The 12,983-nt window shown below is 39.1% G+C and overlaps 1 long non-coding RNA gene across 1 annotated transcript; it reads right to left on the minus strand.

Moving 5' to 3' along the window:
• Positions 1 to 6,663: 6,663 nt before the first annotated feature.
• On the minus strand, positions 6,664 to 10,850 carry LOC143036704 (uncharacterized). The gene is made up of 2 exons (XR_012967393.1): positions 10,547 to 10,850; positions 6,664 to 8,267 (listed from the first exon to the last, which is right to left on the minus strand). It is a non-coding gene; the product is annotated as an uncharacterized LOC143036704 (long non-coding RNA).
• Positions 10,851 to 12,983: the final 2,133 nt, after the last annotated feature.

The raw sequence follows: 12,983 nt of genomic DNA on the forward strand, positions 1-12,983 counted from the left end.
AGTTAGATATTCAAGAAGATTTAGATAAATTACAGTAATGGTCTGAAAAGTGGCTAATGAAATTTAACAAAAGTAAATGCAAGGTAATACACATAGGTAAAAATAACAGTAAGTACGATTACAAGTTATTTGGAAATTCGTTAACAAAAGTGGATAGTGAAAAGGATCTCGGTGTAATTATCAGTAACGATCTCAAATCATCTAAGCAGCGTATTTCAGCCTCTGAGAAAGCAAATAAGATTCTAGGACGGATATACATATATATGTATAATATATATTTATATATATATATATTTGTATATATATATATATTTATATATATATACAAGCACCCGGACCTGGCTTCGGCAGGTGTGCTTGGTCTACGGCGTAGCTCGCTTCGCTTCGCTTGGCAATATTTCGTAAAGATTCTCTTAGCAATATTTCGTAAAGATTCTCTTGGTAATATTTCGTAAAGATTCTCTTGTTAACATTAGGTAAAGATTCTCTTGGCAATATTTCGTAAATATTTTCTCATTAATATTTCGTAAAGATTCTTTTGTCAGAATTCCGTAAAGATTATCTTTTTCTTGTTAGCACCACTTTCTTTTTCCATGGTAATATTAGTGTTTCCGGTGATGACTCATTTCCGGGTTGGGCCTTGCGTAGGAGGTTGGAAGGTTTAGAGAGAAATATATTTTTATGTTAGTGGAGTGGAGATTCTCTTGGCAATATTTCGTAAAGATTCTCTTAGCAATATTTCGTAAAGATTCTCTTGGTAATATTTCGTAAAGATTCTCTTGTTAACATTTGGTAAAGATTCTCTTGGCAATATTTCGTAAATATTTTCTCATTAATATTTCGTAAAGATTCTTTTGTCAGAATTCCGTAAAGATTATCTTTTTCTTGTTAGCACCACTTTCTTTTTCCATGGTAATATTAGTGTTTCCGGTGATGACTCATTTCCGGGTTGGGCCTTGCGTAGGAGGTTGGAAGGTTTAGAGAGAAATATATTTTTATGTTAGTGGAGTGGAGATTCTCTTGGCAATATTTCGTAAAGATTCTCTTAGCAATATTTCGTAAAGATTCTCTTGGTAATATTTCGTAAAGATTCTCTTGTTAACATTTGGTAAAGATTTTCTTGGCAATATTTCGTAAATATTTTCTCATTAATATTTCGTAAAGATTCTTTTGACAGAATTCCGTAATTCCGTTTTTATGTATATAGATTCTCTTGGCAATATTTCGTAAAGATTCTCTTATCGTTATTTCGTAAAGATTCTCTGGGTAATATTTCGTAAAGATTCTCTGAGTCTGAGTAAGATGTGTCCCCGGGAGTTAGTGTTTCCGGTGATGACTCATTTCCGGAGTAGGAGGTTGGAAGGTTTAGAGAGAAATATTTTTTTATGTATACAAGCACCCGGCTTCGCCGGCCCTGGCTCCGCCAGGGGTGCTTGGCCTCGCGCCCATGATTGTACCTGAATACCTGAAATATGGGAAAATAAAAAAGCGTGTTATTATAATTGTTTTATTAACAAAACATTACAGTTTTTCTCTTCTTTGTAGGGGGAGATACATCTTCATCACTACTACCAATGATTTTGTACATAAGTTCCCTCATACTCTCTAATTCTTTCTTCTGGTTTTCGTTATCTGCTTTCAGGTCGTTCTAGCGTTTTTCCTTCTCGTCCTTCAGTTCCTTCTTGAGTTTCTCTTTTTCTTCCTTCAGTTCCCTCTCGCGTTTCTCATTTTCTTCCTTCATTTCCTTCTTCATTTTTTCATAGATTTCTGCTACCATTTCCGCCATTTCGGTGTTATCCTCTCTACCCGAATAGTCGTTATTATAAAACTCTTCGGGCATGATCATGCTGATAGCTTCCTCTTCAGTAATCGAAGGCAATACAGGAATTGAATGATCAGGTTCTTCTTCAGCTATCGGTGCCTCTTCGTTACAACGGGTAACTTTCAAGTCCATAAAATCTTCCTTTGGACTCTGTTTCCCAGAACATTTGTCAATGACGGGAGTTTTTTCGTCTCTTTCAATAAAAAGTTCTTTATACACGCAATTACGTGCCGGTTTCCTTACATATTCGTCTCCCTGCTTACGATGTCCCGTGTACACAATCAGGGAATCGTGGCTTGTTACCCGCGAACACGCCACATACAGCTGTCCATGAGCAAAACATTGGGCTCTGTCTAAAAGTAATCCACAACGATCAAACGTTTGTCCTTGCGATTTGTTGATCGTCATGGAATAGCATAATCTTATAGGAAATTGTTTCCTTTTGAATATCACAGACGTGTCTGTAGACTCTAGTGTTATCCTGGGAAGCATAACCTATTCACCTCTGTTACTACTATTATTATTACTACTACTATTTTATTATTACTACTATTATTATCACTACTATTATTATTATTGTTATTACTATCATTATTACTATTATTACTATCATCATAATCTTCCAGTTGTGGAAGGTCTAGGAGTTCTCGAGGGCCTAGGAGTTCTAGAAGGTCTAGGAGTTCTAGAAGGTCTAGGAGTTATCGAAGGTCTAGGAGTTCTCGAAGGTCTAGAAGTTCTCGAAGGTCTAGGAGTTCTCGAAGGTCTAGGAGTTCTCGAAGATCTAGGAGTTCTCGAAGGTCTAGGAGTTCTCGAAGGTCTAGGAGTCCTCGAAGGTCTAGGAGTCCTCGAGGGTCTAGGAGTTGTGGAAGGTCTAGGAGTTGTGGAAGGTCTAGGAGTCCTCGAAGGTCTAGGGGTCCTCGAAGGTCTAGGGGTCCTCGAAGGTCTAGGGGTCCTAGAAGGTCTAGGAGTCCTCGAAGGTCTAGGGGTCCTCGAAGGTCTAGGGGTCCTCGAAGGTCTAGGGATCCTCGAAGGTCTAGGAGTCCTCGAAGGTCTAGGGGTCCTCGAAGGTCAAGGATTCCTCGAAGGTCTAGGGGTCCTCGAAGGTCTAGGGGTCCTCGAAGGTCTAGGGGTCCTCGAAGGTCTAGGGGTCCTCGAAGGTCTAGGGGTCCTCGAAGGTCTAGGAATCCTCGAAGGTCTAGGAGTCCTCGAAGGTCTAGGAGTCCTCGAAGGTCTAGGGGTCCTCGAAGGTCTAGGAGTCCTCGAAGGTCTAGGAGTCCTCGAAGGTCTAGGAGTCCTCGAAGGTCTAGGAGTCCTCGAAGGTCTAGGAGTCCTCGAAGGTCTAGGAGTCCTCGAAGGTCTAGGGGTCCTCGAAGGTCTAGGAGTCCTCGAAGGTCTAGGAGTCCTCGAAGGTCTAGGAGTCCTCGAAGGTCTAGGAGTCCTCGAAGGTCTAGGAGTTCTCGAAGGTCTAGGAGTCCTCGAAGGTCTAGGAATCCTCGAAGGTCTAGGAGTCCTCGAAGGTCTAGGAATCCTCGAAGGTCTAGGGGTCCTCGAAGGTCTAGGAGTCCTCGAAGGTCTAGGAGTTCTCGAAGGTCTAGGAGTTCTCGAAGGTCTAGGAGTCTTCGAAGGTCTAGGAGTCCATGGCATGTAACATTTTTAAAAAGTGTCACAGAATTACCATGTACCGCCGGTGGTCGATCACGGTTTTGAAATTAAATTGTTATTAGTAAGTAGACAAGCACCCGGACCTGGCTTCGCCAGGTGTGCTTGGCCTACGAGCCCTGCCCTACGGGCAGTTTTAATGTACCAAAATGGGAAAATAAAAGAGTAACAATAAATTTCATAATTTTATTTAGACCTACTACGATTTTGTACATGAAAAATACATTAAACACATAAGTGGAAATTCAAATATTCCTTCTCTTTCTAACGATGTCCTTCAGTGAAAGTTCTTTAGAATAATCCACTGTGTAAATTTCTTCGGGCATAATCATGGCCACGGCTTCTTATTCAGTCTTACTGAAAATTGATCTTGGAATGCACACGATGGATTGATCAGGTTCTTCTTTCCCTATTTGCGAAGGAGTCTTCAAAATCTCCCGAAGGAGTCTTCAGTCTCCAAAAGGAGTCGTCAAAGTCTACTGACGTTGTCGTCAAATTCTCCCCTCGTCTCTCTCTCTCTGTTTCTCTTTCTCGTTAGGTCAATCATAAAGGCAATAAAATTTCGGAAGGTGGTCATAAAAACGCCAGGAAATTTTCAAAACTGAAAAACTTTATTTATATATATAGATTCTCTTGGCAATATTTCGTAAAGATTCTCTTAGCAATATTTTGTAAAGATTCGCTTGGTAATATTTCGTAAAGATTCTCTTGTTAACCTTTGGTAAAGATTCTCTTGGCAATATTTCGTAAATATTTTCTCATTAATATTTCGTAAAGATTCTTTTGTCAGAATTCCGTAATTCTGTTTTTATGTATATAGATTCTCTTGGCAATATTTCGTAAAGATTCTCTTAGCGTTATTTCGTAAAGATTCTCTTGGTAATATTTCGTAAAGATTCTCTGAGTCTGAGTCAGATGTGTCCCCGGGAGTTAGTGTTTCCGTTGATGACTCATTTCCGGAGTAGGAGGTTGGAAGGTTTAGAGAGAAATATTTTTTTATGTATATATCTAATATAAAAAAATTTAATGGTTGCTTACGCCGTCCGGTGGTAATTCGGTCACACCTTCGCGTTTGGTGGTAAATCGGTTACACCGCCAACTACGGTGAAGAAGAAGAACTCGAAGAAGAAGAAGAACTCGAAGAAATCGAAGAAGAAGAAGAGGAAGAACTCGAAGAAGAAGAAGAAGAAGAAGAAGAAGAAGAAGAAGAAGAAGAAGAAGAAGAAGAAGAAGAAGAAGAAGAAGAAGAAGAACTCGAAGAAGAAGAACTCGAAGAACTCGAAGAAGAGGAAGAAGAAGAACTCGAAGAAGAAGAAGAAGAAGAAGAAGTAGAACTCGAAGAAGAAATCGAAAAACTCGAAGAAGAAGAACTCGAAGAACTCGAAGAACTCGAAAAAGAAGAACTCGAAGAACTCGAAAAAGAAGAACTCGAAGAACTCGAAAAAGAAGAACTCGAAGAACTCGAAAAAGAAGAACTCGAAGAACTCGAAAGAGAAGAACTCGAAGAAGAACTCGAAGAAGAAGAACTCGAAGAAGAAGGAGAACTCGAAGAAGAAGAACTCGAAGAACTCGAAGAAGAACTCGAAGAACTCGAAGAAGAACTCGAAGAAGAACTCGAAGAAGAACTCGAAGAACTCGAAGAAGAACTCGAAGAACTCGAAGAAGAACTCGAAGAACTCGAAAAAGAACTCGAAGAACTCGAAGAAGAACTCGAAGAACTCGAAGAAGAACTCGAAGAAGAACTCGAAGAAGAACTCTTTATTTTCAAAAAAAAGGGGCGTAGCCGCGCCCAAGGCGCAGCGCCGCAGGCCAAGGCCCCCGGCGTAGCTGGGCCGGCGCAGCCGGTGGGCTTGTTATACTAAATAAAAATATTTGTCTTCCGAAAATTTTCTTTTCCTGCGGCCAGCGGCTCTTGGGGCAAATCGGTTACATCGCCCAGTCACCTGATATTTGGGACACGGATATTTGGACCACGAAACTGCAAGAAATCGAAGAAGAAGAAGAAGAACTCGAAGAAGAAGAAGAAGAACTCGAAGAAGAAGAAGAAGAAGAAGAACTCGAATAAGAAGAAGAAGAAGAAGAAGAAGAAGAAGAAGAAGAAGAAGAAGAAGAAGAAGAAGAAGAACTCGAAGAAGAAGAAGAAGAAGAAGAAGAAGAAGAAGAAGAAGAAGAAGAAGAAGAAGAAGAAGAAGAAGAAGAAGTAGAACTCGAAGAACTCGAAGAAGAAGAACTCGAAAAACTTGAAGAAGAAGAAGAAGAAGAAGAAGAAGAAGAAGAACTCGAAAAAGAAGAACTCGAAGAAGAAGAAGAAGAAGAACTCGAAGAAGAAGAAGAACTCGAAGAAGAACTCGAAGAAGAATTCGAAGAACTCGAAGAAGAACTCGAAGAAGAACTCGAGGAAAAAGAAGAAGAAGAAGAAGAAGAACTTGAAGAAGAACTCGAAGAAGAAGAAGAAGAACTCGAAGAAGAAGAACTTGAAGAAGAAGAAGAAGAAGAAGAAGAAGAAGAAGAAGAAGAAGAAGAAGAAGAACTCGAAGAAGAAGAAGAAGAAGAACTCGAAGAAGAAGAACTCGAAGAAGAAGAAGAAGAACTCGAAGAAGAAGAAGAAGAACTCGAAGAAGAAGAAGAACTCGAAGAAGAAGAAGGACTCGAAGAAGAAGAACTCGAAGAAGAAGAAGAAGAACGAATGAAGAAGAAGGAGGCTAGAAAGGAACGGAGAGAGGCCAAAGCAAAAGCTTTAACAATTCGCAAAGTTTAGAAACAAGAAAAGCAAGTAAAAAAAAAAGTTATTTAACACCAGCACAAATCGCCTATATAGATGACTTGCGAGAACAGCAAGATGTTGACAAGAAATAAAAAGCAATATGAATTTGATATTTTATTTTCCTAAAAAAGGGGCGTAGCCTAGGGCGCGCAGCGCCCGCGCCGCAGGCCAAGCTCCCCGGCGTAGCCGGGACGGCGCAGCCGGTGGGCTTGTTTGTATATATATAAATTTATATATATATATATATATATATATGTATATATATATATATATATATATATATATATATATATATATATATATATATGAGGAAAGTGTGCAAAGAAGCCTTGGGTCTAGTACACGGAACTAGACCAGTGACTTCTTTTTCCATCTGTATCGTTCACTAGGTACGGGTACTGGTATATGTAGATTCGTATTAAGTTTATACCATTTTATTCAAAGCTTTCAGGTTTTGCAGTTATGGTATATACACTGTCAACTGTTAAATAGAACGATACATTAATATAACTGTTTATCACACCACTTCTTGTTGCACAACACCTGTCATCGTCCCAACTCCTCGTCTCGGCCACGTTACCTTGGTGGTCATTGGCCGGAAGTGACAATCTCAGCACTTTCTTGTGTTGGGTTTAGTCTTTAGTCTTTACATTAATTTCGAGAAGGTCCGTTGTCTCACATGGGTGGTGCAACTGCATTGATTATGTATTGTTGTCTATTATCATACATGTTAATTATATATCCAGGGGAGGATCGTTAGTATACGTAATTTGTGTTTTGTGTTTGTTTGGTTACTCGGATGTTCATGTGCGTTCGTATGTCTGTTTGGTGGTCGAGTTGTTGTTGCAGACCCGAAGATTGCTGACTTAATTCTTAGTCAGCTAGAAGGGCCTGACATTGAGTGGGTGAGTGAGTGAGGGAGTGAGTGAGGGAGTGTGAGCGAGTGACGTTACTCATCATGTATATGGTGGCGTATACATATCGCTCTCCCCCTGGGGTTAGGTGGCTCCCGGCACCTAGGGTACATGGTTTACAAAAGTATTTATATGGGTAATACATCGAGAAAAAAAAAATTCAGAGACACAAAATCCTGTGGGGTTAAAAATGTGCAGATGGGGGGGTGTTGTTGAAGTGAATCTGAGGTCCCAAGGGGGATCATGAACTGTAATTAAGGGGTAGCGATGTTGTGTCTCAGAAGTGTAACGTTGTGTCTCACCAGATTACATGTTCTATTGGATTTCACATACACTGTTTAATTCACTTTTTAAATGTTATTGTTTTTATGGTTTAACACTATCACTGTTGGGAGTGTTGTTTTTCTAGACACTGTTCTATGGTAAGTTTGGTGTGTCACATTGCACTTGTTTTATTTCATAGTATGGATATATAGTTTCTGTATGAATTTTTATAGTATTTAAGATATTGGGTGAGACACAAGAATAAACTTAATCTAGGTTTACAACAATTTGGGTATGGAGGTGGAAAGGTTTTGGAAGGTGTTACTTCATGCAACAGAATATGATTATTATTATTAGTATAAAGAGCATGATTAAGAGGGAAGGGGCTGTGGAGTTATATGGAAGAATCCTATGATGTAAGTCGAATGAGTCCATGTCAAAAGTAGTCGATGTTTAAGGTGGGTAATTAATGATGTATTTACTTTTGGAGGATGAAGGTTATGTCTCAGTGTATGAGGATATGTTTATCTGACTCTCGCTAAGATTATATTGGTCGGAAGGAAGTAGAGAAGTTTTATAGATATGTGGAAAAGAGTTCTTATTGGAAATGGGCCATTTTAACCTCCACCGATAGATACATGACGTCCTGCATCTTCAGGGGCGAGAGCTAGAGTGCATGTTTAGTTGCGTCGACGCAGAGTCATGGGATGAGACTTGCGTATTGGTGATTGGTGTGTGTCTGTGATAGGTGGGTTGTGGATGGGAGGTGAGATTGGGTCGAGGTTCAGTTTGACCTTTCTCAACTTCTCTCCATGTATGGTGAAGGTGGAGTGATCAGAAGGATCTGTTAGTAGGAAAACATTGTTAGGGAGTGAACTTGTGACTATGAAGGGGCCTAGGAATTTGGGTTTGAGTTTGTTTGTTCGACCTGAGTCTTTTACCATGACTGTGTCGTCAGGTGCTATGTCAAGTGGAATTGACCGTTTGTGTTGTTTTGTCTTTGTCTTTTCCTGGGCTTCTTTCAGGTTTGCTCTAACTTTTTTGTAAATTGTTTGCATACCTCTTTTGATGCAGTGTGCGAGGTTATCTAGGTTGTATAAGGGTGGGGGGGGTTGGTTGAATATTTGGTAGGGTAGGCGCATTGGTTGGCCGAAAATGATTTCATGTGGGGACATCTTTGTTGCGGAATTGACTGTGCTATTGATACTGGCTTGTACCTGTGGTAGCCAATCTTCCCAAGTGTCCATGAGGTCATTGACCAATGGTCTGAGAATTTCTAGTGTCTAGTTCCTTTTTGGAGGCTTCCTTTAAACACTTTGGAGGGAGTTGGGAGAGATAGGAAGCTATTTCAAGGAATGTTAGTAAGTGTTTTGTTGGCATTACATTTTGACCAAATTGATCAGTGTGAGTCCAAGGAGAGTTATTTTCTAGGTCTTCTCTGACCTCTTTCATTCCGTTTGCAACAAAATCCATTATGTTAGTAATGGAATGTGGTGGGACTCTAGTGTTATTGAGGAAGGTGATGAGGAAGGAAATGTTGTTAGGTTGTTTGTTATGAAAGACCTTAAGGAGGTGGCGTTTATATTCCTGATAAGTGATTCCAGATGCAACTAGGGTGTCTAGCATCCTTGCCTTTGAACGGCAAATGTCAGATGGGTTTATTTTCTGACGGCACAAATTTATTTTATCTGTCTCTGAATATTGATTCTTGGAGAAAAACAGGTCACATGCTGTCAAGAAATCTGTAATGGATAGTCCGCTATCTTGGGAAAAGGTTGGGATTTCTGTGAGGGGGGTTATGGTTTGATAATTGTTAATTATTGTTGGTTGAGGTTGTGGGTAAGGATAATATTGTGGGTTTGGAGGAAGGTTAGGTGGTGGTTGGTGGTATGGTGTGGAGTGGGTTTGAACAGGTGGGGTATGGGGGGAAGGAAAGGGGAAGGTTTGGTACTGTTGCTGAATGGGAGGGGGGTTATTATGTGTTGGGATATGGGGGTTGGATGGATTATGGTTTATAGGAGGTTTTGTTTGCATATTTGGTTGGATGGGAGGAATGGGTGGTTGTGATTGTGAGGGGTGAAAGGGGTCTACTTGAGGAAGCTGGTTGAAAAAAGGTAAGACATCGTTCTCATAAAGGGGAGTTATAGGGGTATCTGCATTAGGATTAGTTTTGTCAGGTTTATTTAACTGGTCAGAGGTATTGTCATTGCCAATTAAGTCTTCTATGTGTATTTCCTCTTTGTCACTGGATATGTCATTTTGGTGTTTTTCTTCTCTAGACTTTGAGAAGACGCTATGTAAACTTTTTAGTTTTGATCTGGTGGCAAAGGCCATGTTGTTAAATCATGTATTAGTTAATAGTTAGTTTTGATTTGTAATCTAAGAAAAAAGGGAGCTGTTAAAATATGAATAATAGGTATATAGTAACTAAGGGTATTATGTTATGCTTAGATATGGGAAGGGGATATAGTAATGGGATCACAAAAATCATAAAAATATATGTGTATATATAAAATAGTAATAAAATGTGGAATTAATATTATATAATAAGGAGTTAATTATTGTGATATTATTCTTATAATAGAATTAATTATGGTTCATAAAAAAAAATTTACAGCAGTAAAGTAGGTTACATTGATAAAAATGTATAAGTTCTATGTAAATATTGAATTTTAAACATATAAGAGCTATTTGTTTAAACAAGAATTACTTAACTGTAAGAATACATATGAATGTGATATTATGTAATAGTCAAATCTAGTAAGGTTATTGCATATCTATAAATATGAAATGGTATTAGGAATATGTGAAATTGGTATTTGATTCACACATATATATATATATACAGGATATACAGTGTAAAAGGTTATATAAAATATTGTGAAGAAGAATTATTTGACATTGGCAAATAATTATGTGATTATAATAGTTATTGAGAGATATATTTAAAATACAGTATTTTTAAATAATAAATTGGTACAGTATAAGATGGAAGTATGCAAAAATGATTTTAACTTAGTTGTGTAACTTAATTAAGTAGCTTAGTTTTATAATAAGATAATGTTGTTGAAATATTAAATCACTAAAAGTTACATATGTTATATATATGTAATCATAGGGTACCTTTATGGGTATATTCCCGGTTATCGATAATTATATCGATGTGCTTCCGGTCCGTCAGGTGTGGCTGTGGCGGTCCGTAGACTTGTTTGTAGTTACGCGTTGAGAGGGGCGTAACATCACCATAGAAATAGGGTACTGGGGAGAGATGAGCAGTGTGTGGAAATATCTCTTGATGAGGGTAGTGTCTCGTTGATGTTCTCGTAAAAAAAAAGGAAAGCAGTATCAGGGATTCAGAAATGGATAGGTAAGGTAATAGTAGTAATGATACTATTACGTATTTGAAAAGGGTGTTGGTTGGGTTACCTTATTTAGTATGGTAATCTTGTAGCCTAAAATGAGGTATTTAAAGTGTTTTAGTGCCCATATGATTGCAAGTCCTTCTTTGTGTGTAGTTGAGTAGTTATTTTCAGTTTTGTTGAGGACTCTACTTGCGTAGGCTATGGCGTGTTCTTTGCCATTGTCATCTTTCTGTTGTAGGACTGCGCCTATTCCTTTAGAGGAGGCGTCTGTGTAAAGAAAGAATTCTTTCTTCATATCAGGGAAAACTAGTACAGGGGCTGTGGTGAGTGCGTGTTTGAGAGTGTCGAAACTTTGCTGTTCTGCTTCTGACCATTGAAATGGCTCGCCTTTCCTTGTGAATTTGGTCAGAGGGGAAGCAATATCAGCAAAGTTTCGGATAAAGTGTCTGTAGTAGGAGGCTAACCCAATGAAACTTCTTGTTTCATTAGCGTTTCTGGGGGTTGGGAAATTGTTTATTGTATCTATTTTATCAGTGGTTGTGTGAATCCCTTTTGCATCCACTTTATGGCCTAGGAAGGTGAGTTCCTTCATGAGGAATCTACATTTCTTTAATTGAATCTTTAATCCCGTATGTTTGAGACGTTTGATGACAATCTCTAAAGTGTTAAGGTGGCAAGCGGTGACCGCGCCCACGTCTCTAAAGAAACAAACTAACTACCAGAAAAAAAAAAGACTATCGAGGACTCATCCTGCGCACCCCTCTGCACCAATTGTGTTCCTCCAAAAGAAGCGGTGGTGAAAATTTCTCACCACCTGGTGGCAGCAAAACCACACCATGCACAACACCTACGTTATCGCCGACTCAACAATAATCACCAGTCTCTGAGGAGGCGTGGGTTCGTATCCCACCGCTGCCACCAGTAATAATGTATCGTTCACTAGGTACGGGTACTGGTATATGTAGATTCGTATTAAGTTTATACCATTTTATTCAAAGCTTTCAGGTTTTGCAGTTATGGTATATACACTGTCAACTGTTAAATAGAACGATACATTAATATAACTGTTTATCACACCACTTCTTGTTGCACAACACCTGTCATCGTCCCAACTCCTGGTCTCGGCCACGTTACCTTGGTGGTCATTGGCCGGAAGTGACATCTCAGCACTTTATTGTGTTGGGTTTAGTCTTTAGTCTTTACATTAATTTCGAGAAGGTCCGTTGTCTCACATGGGTGGTGCAACTGCATTGATTATGTATTGTTGTCTATTATCATACATGTTAATTATATATCCAGGGGAGGATCGTTAGTATACGTAATTTGTGTTTTGTGTTTGTTTGGTTACTCGGATGTTCATGTGCGTTCGTATGTCTGTTTGGTGGTCGAGTTGTTGTTGCAGACCCGAAGATTGCTGACTTAATTCTTAGTCAGCTAGAAGGGCCTGACATTGAGTGGGTGAGTGAGTGAGGGAGTGAGTGAGGGAGTGTGAGCGAGTGGCGTTACTCATCATGTATATGGTGGCGTATACACTTCCTTAACTTGTCACAATGTGCATATATGTACACACACACACACACACACACACACACACACACGCACACACGCACACACACACACACACACACACACACACACACACACACACACACACACACACACACACACACACACACACACACACACACGCACACACACACACACACACACACACACACACACACACACACACACACACACACACACACACACACACATATATATATATACGTTTATATATATATATATATATATGTATATATGTATGTATGTATGTATGTATGTGTGTATGTATGTATGTATGTATGTATGTATGTATGTATGTATGTATGTATGTATTTATGTATGTATGTATGTATATGATGAAATAAGGTATCATCTAAAACTTTCATCAAAAGCATTCCATGAATAAAATCATCTGCCGACAATGATGACGTCATGTGACTCCACACATTACGTAACACCCAGGATGGCCCTCATGAACCAGCTTTCATTGAAACTGAATTAAAAGGGTTTAAATATTATGCTATGAAACATTAAAACGCTTCAGATCGTTTCATGTGTCATTAAGTGACAAAATATACACGATTTGATGCGACACATTGGACTGCATGACGCAATCTCTCTCTTTCTCTTTCTCTTTCTCTCTCTTTCTCTTT

Source organism: Oratosquilla oratoria, chromosome 21 (genome assembly GCF_046742065.1).
Source record: "Oratosquilla oratoria isolate Oo_2021 chromosome 21, ASM4674206v1, whole genome shotgun sequence".
Classification (NCBI taxonomy): Eukaryota; Metazoa; Arthropoda; class Malacostraca; order Stomatopoda; family Squillidae; genus Oratosquilla; species Oratosquilla oratoria.